This window comes from Rhineura floridana, chromosome 8, assembly GCF_030035675.1.
Source record: "Rhineura floridana isolate rRhiFlo1 chromosome 8, rRhiFlo1.hap2, whole genome shotgun sequence".
In the NCBI taxonomy this organism is placed as follows: Eukaryota; Metazoa; Chordata; class Lepidosauria; order Squamata; family Rhineuridae; genus Rhineura; species Rhineura floridana.
The window spans coordinates 35,047,468-35,072,013 of NC_084487.1; the positions used below are offsets into that span (position 1 = coordinate 35,047,468).

At 42.7% G+C, this 24,546-nt stretch overlaps 1 protein-coding gene and 1 pseudogene across 3 annotated transcripts in view; one reads left to right on the top strand and one right to left on the bottom strand.

Annotated features, from left to right (window-relative positions):
• Positions 1-24,546, bottom strand: part of IGF1 (insulin like growth factor 1) — a 130,687-nt gene that overhangs the window by 66,032 nt on the left and 40,109 nt on the right. The window lies entirely within an intron of this gene.
• On the top strand, positions 15,549-15,667 carry LOC133363443 (5S ribosomal RNA; annotated as a pseudogene).

Genomic DNA, 24,546 nt, shown 5'->3' on the forward strand with positions numbered 1-24,546 from the left:
TTTTTCCAAACCCACAAGGCATGGCAAGAAATATCTATTGGTGGTGGTGGATTTTGCCACCAGATACCCAGACGCTGAAGCACTAAGATCCGTGGAAGCCCCTGTAGTGGCAGAGGCTTTATTAAAAATATTTATGAGACTGGGTTTCCCTCATGAAGTGTTGATGGATCAAGGCAGTGTATTCATGGGAGAAGTGATGCAATGTATGTGGAAGTGTTGTGGTCTAAAACATTTAAAGACAACTACTTACCATCCAGCAACCATTATCTCTACCATAGATCTGTGTAAAGGATTTTGGCAGATGGAATTAGACGAGCAATCCAGAGCCAAAACTGCCTTCAGTACACCAGATGGGTTATATGAGTTTGTGACTTTACCCATGGGACTAAGGAACTCACCAAGTTCTTTTCAGAGACTAATTAATACTGTGTTGCGAGGCATGTCAGATTTCACAGTGGCCTATATAGATGATGTGGCCATTTTCAGCAAGTCGGTGCCTGAGCATGTCCAACACCTGACAGCAGTATTAGAGGCATTTAAGAAAGCAGGGCTAACAATAAAAGCCAAGAAATGCCAGTTTGGGTTGAATGAAGTGATCTGTTTAGGACATAAGGTGGGGAGTGGGAAAATAACCCCCTTATGGAGCAAAGTTGAGGCAATACAATCGTGGCCCATCCCCTTAACTAAGAAACAAGTTAGGGCATTTTTAGGTGTGGCTGGTTTTTAACGTAAATTTGTAAAAGATTTTGGGGAAATCGCAACCCCCTTGCATGAGCTAACAAGGAAAAAGTGTGCTGAGCGTGTGGTGTGGACGGATGAATGTCAAAAGGCTTTTGACCTTCTGAAGCAAGCCTTGTGCCAAGGGCCTGTATTAATAGCACCAGATTACGAGCAACCATTCATCGTGGCTACGGATGCGTCGGACCTAGCGCTGGGAGTCGTCTTGCTGCAAGAGAGGGGAGGCACTAGACATCCAGTGGCGTATCTTAGTCACAAGCTGACATCGAGGGAGAAGAATTATTCATCGGTCCAAAAGGAGTGCCTAGCGGTCGTGTGGGACTGAGCACGTTGCGCCAATACATGTGGGGACGAAGATTTACAGTGACGACGGATCATCGAGCATTGTTATGGTTACAGACTATGAAAAATCATAACACTATGCTGCAGAGGTGGTCCTGGGCTCTACAAGATTACCAGGTGGACTTCAAGTTCATAAAAGGCAAGGACAATGTATTGGCCGATGGACTTTCAAGGCAGGTGGCCGGGACTGCAGTGACGTGACCCAGACGTGGGTGCAAAAAGACATTTTCCCCAAAGAGACTTGGTTTTTATTGTTAACGCGTCGTATGAATCCTAGAGCAGGAATAATACTTTGCTGTTATTTTAAAGGGGGGGGAAATGTGATGTTCCTGCTTATAGTGTAAATATGGTAAGTGCTATTTATATAGAAGACATATGGTAAGTGGAGTGAAAGAGGAGGGGGGAGTACATGAGCAGTAGAATGCTGGATGATTGGCTGAGCGTTTGAATGGCTGGGAGTATAAATGGAAGAATGACTGTTGAATCTGGGTGGATGCTGGGAGTGTGGAGAAAGAGGTGTTTGAGGGTGGAGGTCAGGAGTGTGGAGAAAGAGGGAGTTGGAGTTCTGATTAATAATAAGTCAAGTACAAAACAGGAATAGATGAAACCATACGCTTGTGAAACATTCTAAAACTAATCTTGTTATTTCTGATATTTAATAAATACTTATTTGGTTTACCAAAGGCCTGATCCTTGGCTGGGGGATATACATACCAGAAGGGAGGGCAAGGTAATTACCAAGGCTGAACAGAAACAGTATCTAATGGTGGCAGCGGTGAAGGGAGGAATAATAACAATTCAAGTATCCAGAGCAACCCAGAGTTGTATGCATTATCTATAAAGATACAAGGGGGTTGGGAACAGCATAAGCACCCAGTCACAAAAGTAACCAGCTAGAGAGAGACTCAGGCAAAGTCTCTGGGAGTATTGGTTATAGGACGTGACTGGTGGTGCTGCCTAGCAGGGGGATCTAGTGAGATCTGTGCTAGAGCAGAGTGAGAAACCATATAAAGGACAGTCCAGACTGGTGGTATCCCTGGTGGTGCCTAGTGAAAGGCAGTAGCCACAAGCAGGTGGGAACCTGACAGGGAGAACCAGGGAAGGGCGTCACAATGTCCTCAGTTTTTATTAAAACTGGGTGGCCTCTGGTTGTGTCATAATCTAAAAAAAGAATGATTTGAAATAAAAATCTGTTGTCTATTACTTGATTATTAATGGTGCCATCAAGTTGGATTTATTTTAAACTTTAAATCAGTTTTGACAGGTTTAAGGTTCATCTGTTTTGAATCACAGATGATCTGTGGGAAGACATGCATTTGGATCAATCTCATAAAGCTGTGTAGCATCACCCATTGTTGTTCATCAGTGCCTTAGTTACAGCAGAGACATGCAACCACTTTCATGATGCCAATAATCATGGCTTTCAAAAATCAAGAAGATTTTTCTACACACAGTAGAAGATGGCACAATCATTTTAATCAAAATACTATTGAACCAGTCATTATCAGTAATATTGTAGCAGCACTGCATAGCCAAAGTTTTGCAGAGCAATTATATCCCTGATATGCCTGTAGGATAGGATTGCTCCTAAACTTCTTTGCACCAGCAGAGCTCAATGCTAGTCCTGTGGAAAAAACATTGCACCAGTGTTGTGATCCTTTTGCATTGGTGCCTACCACTGGTGTGTAACCTATATGCCAGTGGGTGTCATATAGTAAAAGGAGAAAAATAGAGCAGAGTTAAACAGAGTGGAATGGGTGTTTATGCTTGCTCAGATTAGTGTGTGTTCCATCCCTGATGGTAGAATCAGAATAGTAGAGTTGGAAGGGGCCTTTAAGGCTATAGAGTCCAACCCCCTGCTCAGTGCAGGAATAACATCATAGTATAACATTATACTTGCAACAGAGGTGGTGTAAGTTAAAATGCTCCCATTGTAAATGGACAGGCTCAGGAGATAACTTTATTTATTTATTGTTTGATTTATATCCCGCCCTTCCTCCCAGCAGGAGCCCAGGGTGGCAAACAAAAGCACTAAAAATACTTTAAAACATCATAAGAACAGACCAGAAAACATCTTTAAAAGCATTTTTTAAAAAAGCTTTCAAGACATCTTTTTTAAAAAGGTTAAAAACATATTTTTTTTAAAAAAAGAGGTTTAAAAAAATATTAAAAAGCAATTCCAACACAGACGCAGACTGGGATAAGGTCACAATTTAAAAGACTTGTTGAAACAGGGAGGTTCTTCAACAGGTGCTGAAAAGATAACAGAGATGGCGCCTGTCTAATATTTAAGGGGAGAGAATTCCACAGGGTAGGTGCCGCCACACTAAAGGTCCGTTTCCTATGTTGTGCGGAACGGACCTCCTGATAAGATGGTATCTGCAGGAGGCCCTCACCTGCAGAGTGCAGTGATCAGCTGGGTATATAAGGGATGAGGCGGTCTTTCAGGTATCCTGGTCCCAAGCTGTATAGGACTTTGTACACCAAGACCAGACCCTTGAATTTGGCCCGGTAGCAAATGGGCAGCCAGTGCAATTCCTTCAGCAGTGGGGTGACATGTTGGCGATATCCTACCCCAGTGAGCAGTCTCAACGCCGCATTTTGCATCAGCTGCAGCTTCCGGACCAAACCCAAGGGCAGCCCAACATAGAGTGCATTACAGTAATCAAGCCGAGAGGTTACCAGTGCATGGACAACAGTGGTCAGGCTATCCTGGTCCAGAAATGGCTGCAGCTGTCTTACCAGCCGAAGCTGGTAAAAGGCAGTCCTAGCCACTGAGATCACCTGGGCCTCTAGTGACAAAGATGGATCCAGGAGCACCCCCAGACTACAGAACTGCTTTTTCAGAGGGAGTATGACCCCATCCAGGCAACTGACCAATTATCCGAACTCGGGAACCACCACCCACAGCACCTCCATTTTGCTAGGATTCAGACTCAGTTTATTGGCCCTCATCCAGCCCACCAGTGAGTCCAGGCAGCGGTCCAGGGCTTGCACAGCCTCTCCTGATTCAAATGTTACAGAGAAATAGAGATGGGTATCATCAGCATACTGCTGACACCTTGCCCCAAATCTCCTGAGGACTGCTCCCAAGGGCTTCATATAGATGTTAAAGAGCATGAGGGACAAGATGGTACCCTGCGGCACCCCACAGCACAACTGCCAGGGGACCGAAAGACAATCACCCAATGCTATTCTCTGAAAACAACCTTGGAGATAGGATTGGAGCCACTGTAAAACAGTGCCTCCAATACCCATCTCACCAAGTTGGCCCAGAGATCAAGTAACAGGGTCTCACTCCCCCTGTCCTTCTCCCAATAAAGGTCATCCATCAAGATGAGCAAGGCTGATTCAGTCCCATAACCAGGCCTGAACCCAGACTGGAACGGGTCAAGATAATCTGTTTCATCCAAGAGTACTTGCAATTGCTGTGCCACAACCCTCTCAATCGCCTTCCCTAAGAGGGGGTATTTGTGATCGGTTGGTAATTGTCAAAGACCAATGGGTTCAGGGTGGGCTTTTTCAGGAGCAGTCAGATCACTGCCTCTTTCAGGGTGGCTGGAACCACTCCCTCCCGCAATGATGCGTTGACCACACCCTGGATCCACTCAGTCAATCCCCGTTGGCAAGTTTAATAAACCAAGAAGGGCAAGGGTCGAGTGGACAAGTTGCTGGCTGCATCATTGCAAGCACCTTGTCCATGTCATCAGGCCGCATCAACTGAAAACGTTCCCAAGTTGCAGCAGATGTTGCACTGGACACCTCACTGGGGACTATCATAGATGTGGATGGGGCATCAAGACTACTATGGAGGCGATCAACATTACCCTCAAAGTGCCTTGCAAACAATTCACAGTGGGCCTCTGAAGGGTCTAAGACTCCATTTCCTGGAATTGATGTCAACAGACCCCAGACAATATGGAAAAGCTTCACTGGATGGCCTCTTGAGGATGCGATGGAGGCAGAGAAGTGGGCCTTCTTCGCCTCCCTCACCACCACACATTAGGCACGGTTATGATGTTTTACTCCTGACCATTGGCAATGCTTGCTGAGGCTGATGGGAGTTGTGGTCCAACAACATCTGGAGGCACACTGGTTGGGAAAGGCTGTACTAAGCAAACAAGCTACTTCAGTAGCCTTTAGGATGTGGAACAAGTCTGGGGTGCTGTCTGCCTTTTCCCACAGGACTACCCTAGCACAGGTGATTTTTTTGGAGCTTTTAAACATTGTATTCTAGCGAAGGGGATAGATCTGGTTCTAGGATTGGAGTAAGGATGAATTTAAATAGATGAACCACAACAAATTTGTGTGGAAAGATACAAGGCTAGGAATGAGATATGAATTGCAAAGGCATGTAAAGTAAATGAACTGCATATTTATCTACTCATTGCCGACATAAATCTCTCTTTTTCTACCCTTCTGTCATTTTTGAAGAACATAACTATTAAAACTTGGCAAGATCTGACTAACTAAGTACAGTTTCTGGCCCACGCCACTGGTCTGGAAATTGCAACCCACAGCAATTAGTATTTCCAGTTTCCAGTTCAGAGGAGGTCAGTCGATGGGGTTATCCTTGGAGCAGTTGTATATTACCTCAAAGGAAAAAGAAAAACGGAAAGGAGGCAGTCAGAGAGACTTTGCACTCTTGACTTGGCATTAGTTCCAACAATACATTATCCTCAACCAGCTATATTTTGTTTACTTCAGTCAGCTTTCCATCTTCCGCATCAGATGGTTATGTGATGATTAAGGTAGAGCCCTGCTGGCTCAGACCAAAGCCCATCTAGTTCAGCATCCTGACCAACCAGATGCCTATGGGAAGCATGCATGCAGGACATGAGCACAACAACACTCTTTATGTTGTGCCTATTATTGTTTCTTGGAACACAACTACATCACTATCCAAAACTAGATTTTAATTGGTTGACTTTTCCTTAAGGAATTTTAGGAAATCATCGTTGTGTGGAAGGGCAGTGGGCATTCTCTGTTACAGATAGGTTGCTTCCCTGAAGAACTACAGTACTCCAAAGTGTCCTGGGGTGAGAAGGTCCAAATAATAGGATAATTAAAGGGTGCTTGGTCTGTAAGTTGCCTGCACATAGAATTGCAGCACAAATGAATATGAAATCTTTACAAAACAAAATTAGACTAGGCAAGGGGAACCTGTGGCTTCCAGATGTTGCTGGGCTTGCATTCTCCCTGGCCACCAGTGCAGACTGGTGGCTCTGATGTCAGTGGGGCAGTGAATTTGCTCCGGGGTTTAATCTGAACGTTCAAGGACCTTGGACAGCTTCTTGGACAGCAACTTTCAACACACTGAACAGCTCCTTGAAAGTTCAAACTAAAACCCAGAATGGACTCACTGCCCCACTGACATTGGAGCCACCAGTCTGCATGGCTGACCACTGGCCATGCTGGTGGAAACTAATGGTGACTTGGAGTCCAAAAGCAGATGGAAGATCACAGGGTTTCCCAGCTGCTTTAGACAAAGGTATAGCACCCTTGACAAAAACATATTCCTGATGTTTTATGTGTTTTAAATTTATTTTTGTAAACTACCTGGTGAGGGAAATATACCCTGAAAGGCAGCTTAGAAATGAACATAAATAAATACCTGTCCATTGATATGCCAAACAGAACTGAGACAACCAGGGATGGGATCCATTGGCTGGTGCCACTTCAAAAGCATTCCCTCACCCTAACAGGTGGTATCAATTAAAGTTTGATCTTTGTATCTGTTGCTTTTACTGATCTGATTGTTTTCCTCCCAAAAATATTAATATTAATATCAATAATTTGAAAGGAAAATACCAATAAATTGAAGGAAAGTGATATTTTGAAAGTAAGGTGAATTTATTGCCTCCTTCTTCTCTGCTATAATAGGCTGTTATAGGCTTAGCTTGCTTCCTCCCCACTTGGAACTTGAATTATTCAAGTGTAGGAGGGTGGCAGAGAGCAAGAGCGAGCGAGAGAGAGAGAGCTGTGCTGCTGTGCTGCGAGTAAAATCAATAAAAGAACAGTACATTGAGGGGGGGAAATCTGGTGTTGGGGAAAAGCTGCTGAAGTTTGGACCGAACAGGATCAGTCCACAAAGACAGAGAATATGCATATCCTGAAAACTCATGCTAAATCTGAATTCTCAACCATTCCTAGAGACAATGCATTTACAGCTCAATCCTGATAGTGTTTGCTGAGTGACAGACAAGATCTCTCTCCCCAACCTGGTGTTGTAGGGAGAGGCTTTGGGGCCAATTGCCTGAAAAGCAAGGGACAAGCCTTGGAGTTTCTTGCATGCAGTGTCACTTCCATACTATACATTGAAAGCACAGTTATACCTCATTAACAGTATTGGCTGCCCCCAAAGAATCCTGGGAACTGTAGTTTACAATTCCTACCATTGTGGACAAAGTACAGGATTCTTTGGTGGAAACAATGTGCTTTAAATGTGTATGCAGTTCTATGCTAGCACTGCCTGCTCCCATAGCAGTAGCATGATGGAAACCTTAAGTGAGCATTTCCCACATAAAACAGGGATGGGGAACCTGCGGCCCTCCAGATGTTGTTGAACTGCCATCATCCCTGGCTATTGGCCATGCTGGCTGGGGGGGGGAGCTGATAGGAGTTAGAGCCCAACAACATCTGGAGGACCACAGGCTCCCCATCCTGGGCGTAACTGTGGTCCCTCCCCCCCTTTCCTTTCTATGGTCCATACAGGCTTTTCCAGGCAGGGATCTAATTCAAAGGGGAAACAAATAAAACCAATAAGAAGCAGACGGATTTTCTTTTTCATTTGAAATGCATGGTTTAAATTCCCATTAGTTTCTATAACTGAAGGACAGCTCATTTATGTTATTTTTCATTCATTTTAGAACCACCCCCTCCCATTTGGGCGCCCTACATTGGCCATTTTAAGATCTTTGGAGGGTAAGGTGCACATTTATATATATATTTAAAAGTGTGTGTGTGTGTGAATCTACCCAAATCTATTCCATCTATGTATCCATATATACAGTATATACAGATTCTTGTATCTTTATAACTGAGCTACGCAGAGTGATATTCTGAGCTGCGGAATGGCTCAGAGTTATACTAATCCCTAAATCCAGTCCCTGGCATCTCTAGATGGGGTTGGGAAAGACTCCTGTCTGAAATACTGAACACTTGCTGCTGAGGTATGGATGGATCTGTCAGTTTTGGTCCTCTCAGTTTCTCATTTTTCCAATCTTAAATTCATTCTCCACATTTCTGCAGCAATTTGTTTTTTTTTTAAAAAATCCTCATGAAAATTCTTTAGCATCAGTGTGAATTTCTAATAAACACATTTCCGTATGCAGTTTAGACTAAAGTACACCGTTGCAAGCAATGTCTCCTAATCTAATGCATTTTTGTATGTTATTTTCACCAATGTATTCATTTTTATGCATTTTTGTAAACATTGGCTAGAGAAGTGCATCGCAAATTTCAGATACATGTGAATTTCACAGGATGGCTTTGTTTTGGTTCTCATATTGTTTTGGAAAGTGTGAATGTAATAAATTTGGCTTTCAATGCATATACTGAATCGAATTTCTACCCCACCCTTAGTTGCTGCCAATCAGTGCTGAGCTAGATCAAGACCAGAGGCCCAACTTTGTATGAGGCAGTTTGTTATGTTTCTGAAAATGTTGTATGGATGAAATGAGCCAGGAAGTACCTACAATAATGTCTGAACTTATTGTTCAGTGTGTTGATCTGGATCAAACTGCAGGGCTCTAAGTTTAGCCAAACTCTGAATCTAATGCGCATAAGAACTTGCCATGCTAGAAAGAATAGAATATAAAATAAATATAAAATAAAGACATTAGCGCTGACTTCCAAAGCATATGAACAGCCATTCTTCGCATTCAGTGATGTAGCAGGACAATGCCAGAAATAACTGTAAACAGAACCAAATACAGGTTTTGAGCAGCTTTATGCAACATAAGCAGTGCTTGCCTAGTTGGCTTGGGCTGATGGAAGATGTAGTTGAAAACATCTGGAGGGCACCAGGTTGGAGAAGGCTGCTTTAAAACTGTGAGGTTTAAAAACCATACAGATTATATGCAATCTGATGTGGAGAAAATGAGCATTGGCCTAGAGATTTTTGAAAAGCTACATTTGGGCCACCAAATGTAAGTAGTGTTGGAGGCTGAAAAAAGCAACCACTTGTTACTTTGCGATTCTACCCACTTATCCATTGCCTGCTCCTAAATTACACAAAGAGAAATTAGATACATTTCCAGTAGCTCATTCTCAAGTCTTTTCCATGAGTCACCAATATTCTTTTTGCCAAACTAAATATGTCTAAGAAAGGTTGGAAACTTTAATGGAAAGAAACATAAAACTTGAAATACGTAAAGGGGGGGAGGGAGAGAATCAAGCTCTTCTATGGAGCATGTTGAATCATAATTCAGCAATTTAAGAGATGCAGAAGTGAGATGCTACAACTTGATTTAAAGGGGTTTTGAGAGGGTAATAATTTCGACTGTGCTAAATTGATAATAATATAAATGTAACAATCAGCTTTCCATTAACCTTCAGGGACTGAAGTAGTGAACACAGCTGCCCCATCACAAAAAAATTAAATAAAACAAGGAAGCTTTGATGTGAAAAGAATAAATGACAGGATAATGGGAAACAGTAAATCTCCTTTGCATTTATTTATTTATTTATTGAATTTATTAGTCGCCCATCTGGCTGGCTGTCCAGCCACTCTGGGCGACGTACAAAATAGGCATATAATACCTAGACATTAAAAATCTAAAAACAATGAAGATAAAATCTAGCCCACCCCAAAAGCCTGCCTGAAGAGCCAGGTCTTCAAGGCCTGGCAGAAACTCATCATGGAAGGGGCATGGCGGAGATCATTTGGGAGGGAGTTCCACAGGGTGGGGGCCACAACTGAAAAACCCCTCTCTCTAGTCCTCACCAGTTTGGCTGTTTTGACTGATGGGATGGAGAGGTCTTTCAAGGCTGATCTTGTTGGGCGGCATAGCTGATGATGCTGGAGGTGCTCCTTTAGATAGACTGGGCCAAAACTGTATAGGGATTTAAAGGTCAAAACCAACACCTTGAATTGGGCCCGGTAAGCAACTGGTAACCAGTGCAACTCTTTTAGCACTGGAGTGATATGATCTCACCGGCGGCTGCCTTTAATCAGGAGCGCCGCCGCGTTCTGTACCAGTTGCAGCTTCCAGACCGTTTTCAAGGGTAGCCCCACGTAGAGCGCATTACAGTAGTCTAGGTGAGAGGAGACCAGGGCATGTACCACCAATGGGAGCAGATGATTGGGAAGGTAGGGGCGTAGTCTCCGTATCAGATGGTGTTGATACAGCGCTGCCCGTCTCATAGCCGAAACCTGAGCTTCCATGGACATTTGGGAGTCAAGAATGACCCCGAGGCTACGGACCTGGTCTTTCAGGGGCAATTGTACCCCATTAAGCACCAGTCCAAATCCCCTAACCTTCCCTTGTCTCCCACGAACAGTACCTCGGTTTTGTCAGGGTTCAGCTTCAGCTTATTCCTTCCCATCCAGCCACTCACCGATTCCAGGCACTTGGATAGGGTTTCTACAGCCAACCTCGGTGAAGATTTAAATGAGAGATAGAGCTGCGTGTCATCCGCATATTGGTGACACTGCAGCCCAAATCTCCTGATGATAGTCCCCAGCGGCTTTATATAGATGTTAAATAGCATCGGGGAGAGGATGGAACCCTGTGGCACCCCACAAGTGAGAGGCCAAGGGTCCGAAACCTCATCCCCCAATGCTACTCTTTGGTGCCTATCAGAAAGGAAGGAACGGAACCACTGCAATACAGTGCCCCCTATGCCTAACCCCTCCAGGCAATCTAGAAGGATACGGTGGTCAACGGTATCAAAAGCCGCTGAGAGGTCCAGGAGGACGAGGAAGGTGCACTCACCCCTATCCAACGCTCTCCTCATATCATCCACCAAGGCGACCAAGGCTGTTTCAGTCCCATGTCCAGGCCTGAAACCCGACTGAAATGGATCCAGATAATCCGTTTCCTCCAATTGTGCTTGCAACTGCTTCGCCACCACCCGCTCAACTGCCTTGCCCAAGAATGGTAAGTTTGAGATTGGGTGAAAGTTGTTCAAATGTTGGGGATCCAAGGAGGGCTTCTTTAAAATTGGTTTTATTATTGCCTCCTTGAGGGCTGATGGCATTACGCCCTCTTCCAAGGACACATTTACTACCGCCATGATCCCCTCGCCCAGACTGTCCTTGCAGCTCATAATGAGCCACGATGGGCAAGGGTCGAGAAAGCAGGTGGTTGGCTTTAAGGTTGCAAGCACCTTGTCCACTTCATCAGAAGGAAGAAGCTGGAACCGATCCCACACCACCGGAGAACCATTGGCTGACTCTGGCTCGCTCACTGTATCCATAGCATGCAGAATCGCACTCTTCAGACGATTGATTTTATCTGCAAAGTGCTTTCAAACTCATCACAGGAGGTCTTAGAATGTTCCATAGGTTCCAAAGCAGCTGGACCAACCAGGCTTCGGACCACTTGGAACAGCCTCCTGGGACAGCACTCTGTGGACGCAATAGAGGCAGCATAAAAATCCTTCTTTGCTGCCCTTATGCCACATGGTGGGCTGCTGCAGCCGCTCTAACCCATGTCCGATCGTCATCAGAGTGAGATTTCCACCACCGGCGCTCTAGCCGTCTCACCTCCCACCTCAGAGTTTGCAACCGTGGAGTATACCACGGTGCTTTCTGAGCTCTATTCAGGGGGAGAGGGCATTTCAGAGCCACCCGGTCTAATGCCCTGGTGATCGCCTTATTCCACTCCTCCACCAGGGTCTCGACTGAATGCCCATCTTCAGGCTCCATAAAGTCCCCAAGCGCATTCAGGAATCCATCAGGATCCATCAAGCGCCTGGGGCGGACCATCCTAATGGGTCCTTTATGCATGATATGCATATGTGAGAATGTCCTCAAATAATGCTTGAAGCCTGTCCAGGAGAGATATAACAAAAGAACCGAGGAGTAACGGGAACATCGATGCCTCCTCAATTAGGGTGAAGGGAATTAGCTTCTATGAAATAGCTTGCAGCTGGGGGGAGGCACAGCCTGCTGAGTATGAGATGCTTGTGTTGTGGGTCTGCTGAGAGCCAGAAAAGAAAAAGAGGTTTGCAGGGAGATCATTAGGACATAAGAAAAGCCTTAATGAATCAAGCCAACAGCATATCTACAGCATCCCATTTCCCCAATGGACAACCAAACTCTGGAAGGCTTAGGTCCATAAGCAGGGCAGTACATGAACAGTCATCTTCTGCAGCTGATATTTTGGGGCATACTGTCTCTGGACCTATTAGCCACTAATAGCCCTATTCTCCATGTATCTGTCTATCCCCCTTTAAAAGCCATCGAAGCTATTGGCCATCACCAAACCTTGTGGCAGTGAGTTCCATATATTAATTACATACCGCATGAAAAGTACTTCTTTTTGTCTGTCTTGAATCACCTGCTTCATCAGATGAGCACAAGTCTGATATTATGAGAGGAAGAAAAACATCTATCCACTTTCTCCTCACCATGCATAATGTTATACACCTCTATCTTATGTCCCCATTACTTGCCCTTTTCCTAAACTAAAAAGCCCTACATGTTGTAACCTTTCCTCATATGGGAGTCACTCAATTCCCTTGATCATTTTGATCACCCTTGTCTTTTCCAGCTGTACAATATCTTTTCTGAGGTGAGGCAATCAGAACTGTACACAGTATTCCAAGTACGGCTGCACCATAGATTTGTATAAAGGCATTATGATACAGCTGCTGCACACTTGGGTCAACATCTTCATCTAGCTATCCACTACAACCCCAAAGTCTTGTTCCAGGTCAATCACCACCAGTTCAGCCCCCATGAGTGCATATAGGAAATTAGAGGGGGTTGCCCCAATGTGCAATTCACACTTGCTTACATTGAATTGCATTTGCTATTTTACTGCCCATTCACCGAGTTTGGAGAGATCCTTCTGGAGCTCCTCACAATCTCTTTTTGTTTTAATCACCCTACGCAATTTGATACCATCTTGAAACCCTTAACTCTAGATCATTTACAAACAAGTTAAGAAGTACAGGTCCCAAAAACGATTCTTGGGGGACTCCAATTTCTGCATGGCTCCATTAGGTGAAGTATCCGTTTGTTGCTTCTCTCTGCTTCCTGTTTCTCAGCCAGTTACTCATCCATAAGAATACCTCTCCTCTTATTCCATTACTGCTAAGCTTACTGAGGATGAGTCTTTGGTGAGGTACTTTGTCAAAACCTTTTTGAAAGTCTATACCATCACCTCTATCTTATGTGCTTGTTGACATTCTCAAAGACAGAACTTACTCTTGCAGAAGTCATGCTCGTTCTGCTTCAGCAAGACCTTTCCTTCTATGTACTTGGCAGTTCTGTCTTTAACAATGCTTTCCACCAGTTTTCCCAGAACAGACACTGAGCTAACCAACCTGTAATTTCCAGGATCCCCCCCAATTCCTTTTTTTTAAAAATGGTGTGAAATTGGACGCTTTTCTAGTTCTCAGGTTTGCAGGCTGATCTGAGGGGCAAGTTATATATTTTTGTCAGAAGATCAGCAATTTCACATTTGAGTTCTTTGAGAACTCTTAGGTAGATACCATCTGGGCCCAGTGATTTGTTATTTTTTTATTTGGTCAATAAAGCCTAGAACTTCATCTCTTGTCGCCATTATTCACCTCAGTTCCTCAGACTCTCATCCTGTAAAAGTTAGTTCAGGCACAGGGATCTGCCCTATATATTCCCTTGTGAAGACAGATGAAAATAATTCATTCAGCTTCTCTGAAATCTCCTTATCCTCCTTTAGCACACCTTTGATTGCCTTGCCATCAAAGGGCCCCTCTAGACATCCTTTTTATTGTGCAATCTGGCTTTCAATACTGTTTGCACCTGCAAGAGTTTTGTGACTGCCACAGTGTTTCATTTCCAGCCAGTGCATATCCCATAATGTCCTGCTGAAATCCCACAACTTTTTATAACCACAAATGTTCTGGTTTGTTTTTGTCCTGTTTTTGTTGCAGTGTAGCCCCTCCGGACAGCAATAATCTGGTAGCATTGGGGAAGCATTGCAGAACAAACTAAAGCAGAATAAATACCCCACCAATGCAGTATTATTGTGTCAAGAACATGTTGCAGAATACACTCACAATAAAGCTCCAGTCTGGAAGGGCCCCAAAGGTCCAGCCACCTCCTACATTGCTACTAATGTATTTAAAAGACTTTTGTAGTTGGTCTTTAGGGTTTTAGGAATGTGCTCCTCAAAATCTTTTTAAGCATTTTATTTTTATTTTTATTTATTTTATTTTATTACATTTCTAAACCGCCCTATAGCAACAAGCTCTCAGGGCGGTGTACAAAAGGTAAAAACAGATTAAAATACAAGTAAACATGAGAACAGTACGCTATAAAGAAAATATAGACAAAATTAAGACAAAAACAATTTAAATTTAAATTTAAAATTTAAAATTTAAATTTTAAAATGCCTGGGCAAAGAGGTAGGTCTTTACCTGGCACCGAAGAGATAACAAAGAAGGCACCAGGCGTATCTCGTCAGGGAAGGCGTTCCATAACTCGGGGGCCACCACTGAGAAGGCCCTAGCTCTAGTTATTACTCTCCGGGCCTCCGTATGCGTTGGAACCTGGAGAAGGGCCTTCGACGTCAAGCGCAGTGAACGGGCAGGTACATAGTGGAAGAGGCGTTCCACCAGGTATTGCGGTCCAATGCCATTAAGGGCTTTATAGGTAAGAACCAACACTTTGAATCTGGCCCGGAAACATATTGGTAGCCAGTGCAGCTGGGCCAGCTAGGTCTGCTTGCATGTCTTTTGCCAAAGTTTGTGCTACTTTTTGTTCTCCTCACATGGACAAGACTTCCATTTTCTAAAGTAAGCCTTCTTGCCTCTAATAGATTCTTTGATTTGTTAACCACACTGGTATTATCTTGGCCCTGTTGATACCTTTTTTGAGCTACAGTACATTCTAGCTGGGCTTCTAATATTGTGGTTTTAAACAACTCTCAAGCATTTGGGAGAGCTCTGACCCTCTTAACTTTGGCTTAGAACTTTCTTTTTACCAGTTCCCTCATTTGGGGGGAAGTTTCCTCTTTATTTGATGTCAAATGTGACTGTGTTGGATTTTCTTCTCAATTGTCCATTTATACATATAATGCATTTTTTAGCACTGTGATCCCTGTTCTCAGTTTGTTCAACAACACACATCTTACACCAGGTCTTGGATGCCACTTAAGATTAAATCCAGGGTCTCCATGCCTCTGGTCGGTTCCATGAGCAACTGTTCTAGGGCATAATCATTTAGAGTATCTAGAAATTTCATGCCTTTGTTATGACTGGAACACAGATGTGCCTGATCTATGTGCCTAATTGAAGTCACGTATTATTACACTGCCTATGGTCATACTACCCCGAACACGCCCAATCTCATCTGATCTCGGAAGCTAAGCAGGATCAGGCCTGGTTAGTACTTGGATGGAAGACTGCCTGGAAATACCGGGTGCCGTAGACTTAGAGGAAGGCAATGGTAAACCACATCTGAATACCTCTTACCATGAAAACCCTACGAATATATCCAAAAAAGATTCATAGGGTCGCCATAAGTCGTAATTGACTTGAAAGCATATAATAACAACAAAATTATTACACTACTCCTTGATCTTTCTCAATCTCAAGATCACCCTTAACATTTTGTCAGTTTAAATCATGCCATAAACAGCTATTTCCTGTTCCATTATCTCTATTCTTCATTAAACCTTGTGAGGATCAAATGGAGAGGGAAGACAACCATGTAGGCCACCTTGAACGCCTTGGAGGAAAGGTAGGATATAAATAATAAATAAACCCCACAGAGGAGCCATTGTCGATACTATGGACATGCAGTTAGGGATGGGATCTGTTGGCTGGTGCTGGTGCTTTTACTAATCTGGGATTTTTTTGCTCTGAAAAAATATTAATACTTTTAAATATTTTTTAATTTTAAAAAATATTTTAAATATTTTTAAACATTTTAAAAATATTTATAATTTGGAGGAAATACCAATATTTCAAAACAAAATATTGATAATTTTTTCTTCAAATATCAATATCAAAGTCTTTTCAAAAACAGCAATGGAAATTCGCTACATTAAAATCAAATTATCTACAATTGAGAGAAAGTGAATTAAGGCAAAATTTGGTGCCAAATCTGAATTGGGCACAATTATGGCACATCCCCACTTGCAGTCCCAGCCACAGACGTGTTATGAAGCCTAGAAGCCTGGTAAAATGGCAACAAAGTCAGATATGCCACCACATGAATGTGCAAGGAGATTCATATGATCTCTCTGATGAGTATCTCTGTACGATACATTTATTTTCAAATGTTCACGGTTCACGATTTTAGATGAGCATTTAAAAAAACCTTGTAATATAAACATTATAATGTGTGAAAAAGGCCCAGAGATAGGACACAATCAGGTGTACCTTATGCACTTCATACTCAGTGAAGCCCACGCTATCCAGGCTTATATTCTTCAACATTTTGAGCAAAAGGTTTTAATTAAGAGACTGTGTGGTCTTGGTTGACTGTATGAATTGTCTGAATGACTTTTGCTACCCCTGCTCAAATATTACAAAGCCATTAATAATATCAGGACAAATAGAGGAGATCATGTGCAAAGGTTTTGGCCGATTACATAATGGAATATGCCAGAAAGTAAAGCAAGTCAAGGCTGTCTTGGTATTTAAGGTTCTATGAAGAAGAAAAAAGTGAAGGAGGACAGTCATGCCAAGAACTGGGGCTGAGCTTGCCAAGTGCTTCTTTAAGTAACTTTTGCCAACATGACACTATCAATCAATCAAATGTTTATTACAGTCGACCAACCATTAAGCAAAGTACAAAATATAAAGTTGTACAAAATCACAGCCTCAATGGAACCAATTATTAGTTATTAAAGGCAACAAAGCTAGGAGCTAACAACCATGGCAGGTCTTAAGAAGTATTACAAAATTCAGATATATTGACACAAGTTCAGTAATCATCTCTAAGGCTCAACCAGGAAACAGCCCCATAAGGGGATAAATTATGTGTTTGACCCCTTGATAACATCTGCAGTGGAAGAACATAAGATACTGTTTCAAGCTCTAAGTGGTTGCAAGGACAGCACCAATCCAGGACACTAAACAATGCATGGGCAACATATACAACACCAATAAGCTGTGGTTAAAGATCCTAGCATAAGTAGCTCTGTTCTCTCTGCCTGCTTCCATTTCAGTTTGATCTAACACAGTGATAAAATACGATAGATGTTGCCATGTCTTGTCAAATAAAGGGCAAATGGATTTCAGCTGTTAAACCTCTTACTGCATTCAGCAACAAAGACAGTACTTGAAGACCTATCTGCCTGAAATGTTGTCTTTGGCTGTAGTTCCAGTTCAAACCATTCAGCTCATCATCTCCGTAGTAGCAGTAGTAATTTCATGAAACAAAAAACAATGCTTCTAGAATGGGTATAAGGGTGGATTCACTTTTTCCTCCTTCAGATGTTGTCTTTTGCTGCTGTTGCCACAGCTGGTGAGAATCGAATGAAACCAGGTTGCTGGAAGGTGGCCATCAAGAGATAGACTCTGTGGCCAGCAATTAAGTGGGATAGATTTGAGCAGCTAATCCAAGGAGTAAGTGACTGTGAAATCCATAGTTTATTGCAGGGTTAGCCAACATGGTACCCTCCAAATGTTGTTGAACCACAACTACTGTCATCTCAACTGTCGGTCACACTGGCTGTGGCTGATGGAAGTTGGAGTTCAACAACATCTGGAGGGCATCATGCTGGCTCCCCCTAGTTTATTGAATACCTTCAGGCAGCTTTCTTCCCACAATATCTTACCACAGTGATTCTACCTGTCAACTCTCACTGGGGGAAAAATACTGTGAATCTAAGCTTACACTAGTCACTTTAAGGATGCATAAGATGCATCCATCCCACTTTTGTAAACTTTTAATTTATTTTAAATTGCATTTATATGCTGTAGCACCTCTAATGAGGAAAGTGCTTTATAAATCTCTGTAGATGTTACACTCAGGTAAGCTATATTTGTCACACTAGTAGGTTTAGCTTAATTAATTCAGTTTAGTATGCAAGTGGCAGGAGTGTCACTACTGGGGTGCGCAGGATGCGGCCCGCACCCGGGTGTCACTATGAGGGGGGTGACACCCAGATCCACCCCGCCCCGCACCGTTGCCCGGCAAGGCTGCTCCAACTCCACAGAGGTGGGCGGGCGGGAGAGCTGGTGGGCGAGCGTGGGAGCAGCGTTGGCAGGGCAAGGGAGGTGCGCTGGTGTTCCCAGGCCTTCTCCGGCTGGGTGCCCCTCTGGCGCGCGCCCTCCCAGGTGCATGGACGGGGTGGCTGGCCTCAAGTGCGCGCGCGCAAGCCCAGCCACCTCGTCCATGCCCCTGGGAGGGTGCGCACTGGAGGTCCGCACCCCCCCGCACTCCCGCTAGTGACGCCACTGGCAAGTGGTATTTCAATCAAGGGATAAAATGTTATGTAACCCCCATTATGGAAAGATGACTGGAAGAACCTTTAGTTGCAACTTGTATTTGAAAAAAACACAGTTCTATTTCTCTCATGAATAGCTGAATGTGTGTGTGCGCACACACACACACACACTTAAGAATGTTTCGAAGTTTAAAAAGCTCTGATGTATCAATGCATAGAATCCACTGCCTAAGATACACTTTTATCAAGTGTCACCATAAGCAAGCAGCTTGGCTCATGGGACTGATGTGCGTTAAGCAGACCTATCTGTAGACTATCATACACACGGAAGGAGATGACCATGTTAAAGGCAATTGCCTTGATGTACCCAACCCACTGAATCAGTTGCAATATGGACTACAGCAGCCTTCCCAAGCTGGTGCTATTCATTTGTTTTGAATTACAGCTCCAATTATCCCTGATCATTGGCTGTGCTGACTGAGGCTGATGGGAGTTATAGACCAACAACATCTAGAGAACACTAAGTTGGGAAGGAAGAACTATGGGAAGCTTTGTAGTTCCTATCAAAACAAGATTGGGAATTGCCACAGTTAGGGACAGAATGTCAGATGACATGGACTTACATGGCAATACAATAATATCCTTCATTTTGAGAAGACTGAGGTTCTCCTCAATATTTTAATCAGGAATGAGTTCCCTTTATGTCAAGTCAGTTAATGAAGTTGGAGCAGGGGGGCAAGTGGAGAGAAGTTTGCTTTCCCTTGTAGCTTGGCTTATGTGCTTGAATCATCTGGAGTACTGCATGTACATGGTTGCAGAACAGACATCTTGCTCTTGCTAGTGGTCAAGATTATTTATTTATTTATTTATAATATTTATTAATATTGTTAATAATATTAATTAGTCACTTTTTTCCCAAAAAGGAACTCAAAGCAACTTACAAAAAAAACCTGTACTTGAAGTGCCTTACAACAAAAGCAAACAACAATTACAAAAACAATTTCATAATAAAATAATACAACAGCAGTAATAAAACAACAAATGTCACAGCAACACAAAAACCATTTCAATACTATTTCAATACTATAAACATAACATTACAATCTTAAACAGGTCACATTACACCACTTGGCAATATGGCAAAAATAAAAGAAAATTAAGATTATGCAGCTTAAGTTGTGTGGAGTTAATTTGTAGAGGATCCTGCTGACCTTTTTGGTTTACTCCAGTTTTATGATTCTAGATTCACATAGAGGGACTTGTCTCTCACAGAAAATTGCCATTACAACATATATTCCCATCAATTCTGGCCACACCAAGTACTCATATTGATATTCCTAGTACATCTATTAATCCATTATTTCCAGGGTCTAAAAATGACCAACACTACCTCAAAGCTTCATGCTGGTCTTTTTGTTTTTCTTCTCTGCAAGGTTCAAATTCCTCCATACAACCTTTCTGTCCACATACTACTGGAAGTGTGTAATGGTGGCTCTCATTACTAGAATTCTTGCTCAGTCAGTTTTTGTGACATGCTGACAAACTCAGTGTCCTACTGATTCAGTGTTCTTGAAGGGTCATCAATTCCAGTATAAACAAAATCCACTGTTTTTTCCTTCCCGAAAGTCTTTACACACAAAAGCAAAAAAAATGCATGCATTGTTTCAAGCACTATAGATGTACAGATTATTTATACAAAGCATGGGTTCAGGAACACTTGAAAGCAGTTGTATGTTTCTATGTACATATGACCCCCAGGGCTGGCCCCACCATTCAACAAGGTGAAGTGACTGCTTCCGGTGGCAGTTGTTGGGGGCAGCAGTGGCAGCCCTCTAGCTGTTCTTTCTAAGCTCCTTGACCATCCCCCTTTGTTAGAGGGTAGAGCTGTGTATGCTGCACAACATGTCCTGCCCCCCTTACACTTGCCTGCTACTTTCAATGTAGTGGGGGATGCTATCCCATCCCCAATACTGAACTAAGATTCAACTGTCAGTCTAGATAGCTTCTGCATGTGGAATGAGGAGGGGGCATCATCTTGTCCTTTGTCTCAGGTAGCAAAAGATCTCCAGTTAGCCATGGCTGACAACTACAAAACACAGTGGATCTGTTTGTTTCTCAAAAGCTGAAGTCTACTGCCATCATGTTTCTGGAGCAGGCAACTGGATGTTGGGAACAGGTGCCAACCCAATCAGGAGCCTCAAAGATGAAAAGTAAGCACGTCAGCCTGAACAACAACATAGAAACTGTTGCCCTTATATTGGCCACTTTTATGGGTTCGAACAGAGAATCAAAATACAGATGTGTGTATATGTTTAGAGGAGGTTCATCATCATGGTTAGGGATTTTATGGTTTTGTTGACAAGAAAGCCAACATTCAAAAGACATCGTGGATGGATTTAGGCACTGCCGAGTACTGAATATCAGATAAACCAAAATTTGCCCAGTTCTTTTATGAAATTCCTTTTTCTATTCAAGGAAGCATGTATTAGATCATTCTTTGTGCCCAGTGCCAAGTCTTTAACTCCAGCTTGCAGTTTTCATTTTCAAAGCACTTAAACACAGAGATGACTTTGGTAGCTGGAAAAATACATTTCATTTTGTGAAAATGAAAACATCTATGGTAGTGTTTAGATTTATGCAAGGCCTGTTGAATGAATGAATCAAGTATTCATTAATTTGGCCTGGGCCCACTTTCCAGAGGACCATTGTCCCATTTCTTATAAGTAACTACATATTACATTGCTGACTTTCCACTAATTTCCCAGATTCGTCAATAGGATTAATCACTGATGGAATGAGAAACATTATTTTTATGGGGAAATATGGTAAGTAGAACATCTTGAATAAATGAATTAATAATATAAATAGGTTGCTTCCTTTATAGATTTGAGAGAAAAATATTATATTCCTCTGAAAATGGAATAGTAAGACATCATCTTTAGAAAGTAATGCCCCTTCTAAAGGCACCCATCTCAGTGGAAGGAACTCTCCCTAGCTAAACACCTAAGTCTGGGTGATCAGTGGGAGGGTGGAGGCTCTGGTTTCGGAACAACTTGGCTTGGATAATCTCCTCCCCCCACCCTGGATGAAGTTGGTCATTTCAGGTACAGTGGATAGAGTATTGAACTGGGCTAAAATCTCCTCTTAACCTTTAGGTTCACTGTTGACTTTGAACAAACCACTATTTCTCTGCCTAGTGTACTCACTTGGTTGTTCTGAGGGTAAAATGAGATAACCCCTATCCTGCTTGAGTGCTTGAGATGAAAGGTAGAATACCCAACCTAACCATGTGAAAGCACCTTCCTACAATTGGTTATGTGCTATTTATCTTGATCATGAGCAAGATATTAGGAACAGAGTATCAGCTAGTATATTTTTTCATAGTCAGTGGAAATGTATGCAGTTGCTGGCAAAGTTCTCCTAAGCCAGGCTCAGATAAGAACTTGGAAGTTTGTAAAAGTCAGCCTCAAACAAGAGGTGAGCTTTTAAATCCCCCTCCAATTCTTCCTCAGCTAGGATTGAAATCTGAGCTGAAGAAGAATTACTGGCTTCCCTCCCACTTCCACCCCACCCTTCTATAGTCTCCAAGAGCCCTTGTTTCTCATTCACAGCAAGTTGTGGTGGCAGCACATTAAGAGAGAAGAAGCTTTATTTCTTCTCTTCTGGCCTCTTTGCCATGCTGGTGTATGACAAACTTCTCCTGCAGGCTACTAACCCTGCTGTATTGCCATGACATCAAATGGGAAGGGAATCTCCCTCTTTTCCCTGTTGCTCCCACAGGTGTGCTCCCACAGTTGTCCCATCAGTTCATTCTGCTGATTGCTGAGAAGGAATATGTCTTGGCATGTGGCTGGTGGGAAGGGCTTTTGGGACAGGGAGGGCTGGTAGGTCATTTTTCCAAGCCATGGATTTGCTTGGAGAAATTAGTTATTTCTGAAATTTGGAGGGCTGGTGGGGAAAGAACTCTAATAATATCTGAGTTAAACCTGAGGACAGCAGGAGATAGCTTGCTCTTCTCTACAAATCTATTGAGCATTGCATCTTCTCCTACCTTGGATCCCATTCACTTTGCATCTCAGGATCCATTTGATATATCAACCTTATATTTAATTCCTTTTTTAAACCCTGGTTTGTCTGATAAAGTAGGGGAATTAATTCTTTGGATGCTTGCTAGCAATGCACCCCTGCTGGGTCAAATCTAGTGCATCAGTTATGGATTTGCAGCTTTATTATATGGGAGGAAATAAAAAACAAATGTCAAAATCCTGTCTTGAATACCTCTGGTTACTTCTGAAAAAGACATAAAACTTCAGGTGATTTTCCAGCTGTTTGGGTCCCAGGGACCATCAGGCTTGGACACAAAGCTTTATATTGGTTGCCAGGCATCTTATTGTAAGCTTGGAAAGCCATACTTTCACCATGCCATGGAATTTGGATGACCAAACAGCTTGCTTTAGCAGCAGCAAATAATGGAATGCTGTACTGTTCTTCATCACCTAGCTGCTCACAGCCAACTTTTCTTCTGTGTTTTTCATTTTTTTCTTGTTTTTTTCTTGTTATTTTTTCTGATTGTGTGTGTATATCTGTCTCTTCAGTTGTGCACATTTATTATTTATTAGATTTATATCCCACCCTTTCTCCCAGTAGGTGGCAAACAAAAGCACTAAAAACAGCAACACAAAGTAAAAACAGACTTTAAAATATATTAAAACAAAACATCCTTAAAAACATATTTAAACAAATAATCTTTAAAAACATTAAACTTTATATCATTCGACTCCCCATGTAATGTAAATTACTGCCTACAAGTCGATTCCGACTTATGGTGACCCTATGAATAGGGTTTTCATGAGGCTGAGAGGCAGTGACTGGCCCAAGGTCACCCAGTGAGCTTCATGGCTGTGTGGGGATTCGAACCCTGGTATCCCAGATCGTAGTCCAGCACCTTAACCACTATACCACACTGGCTCTCACTTGACCCTTAATTGAGCACTGAAATGATCATTAAAATGATTCTCCAATCACCCTAATTGTGGAAACAGCAGGGGGGAGGGGAAGGGCAATATTTAATTTAATTTATTTATTTAAAGCTGTTATAAACCACACAATATTTTTAAATTACATATAAATCAATAGTTACTGTGGCATAAGAGGCTGAGCCATGGAATAGGAAGTCGCTTGAACTCTCGCCTCTTATCAGGTGACCTTAAGCACGTTACTGAAGCACGTTACCATGAAGACCTGGCTCTTCAGGCAGGCTTTTGGGGTGGGCTAGATTTTATTATCTTGTGTCCAGATTTTTAATGTTTATTGTATCTGTATGCTTATTTTGTACATCACCCAGAGTGGCTGGATAGCCAGCCAGATGGGCAACTAAGAAATTCAATAAATAAATAAATAAATACAGCCATTTCAGCACCAGCCTCCAGTCTGCGGTATGGGAATGGTAATAGGAACATAAGAAGCAGTCATATACCTGGTCAGACCATTAGTGTATCTAGCACTGTATTGTCTATACCAGACAATAGCCAATGTGGTGCCCTGCAGATGTTTTGTACTACAACTCTCATTAGCCCCAGCCAGCATAGCCATTGGCCAAGAAGGATTGACTACCCCTGGTCTATCCTGACTAGAAGTGGCTCTCCAGGACTTCATACAGAAATCTTTCCCATCACCTACAGCCTGAACCTTGTAGATGGAGATGTCAGAGACTGAACCTGGAGCTCTCTGCGTACAAACACATGTTCTCCCAGCCTCCTCATTAATACTGGCATTTCTTGTCGAACATTATTACAACATTTATTCTGCTCAGCTGTAGTTTCTGAATGGCAAGTAAGGGAGGGGACCACCTAATGGAGTTGGTGTAAGATGGCACTCTCTGACACAACAGCACCCAGCATGGATTATCATA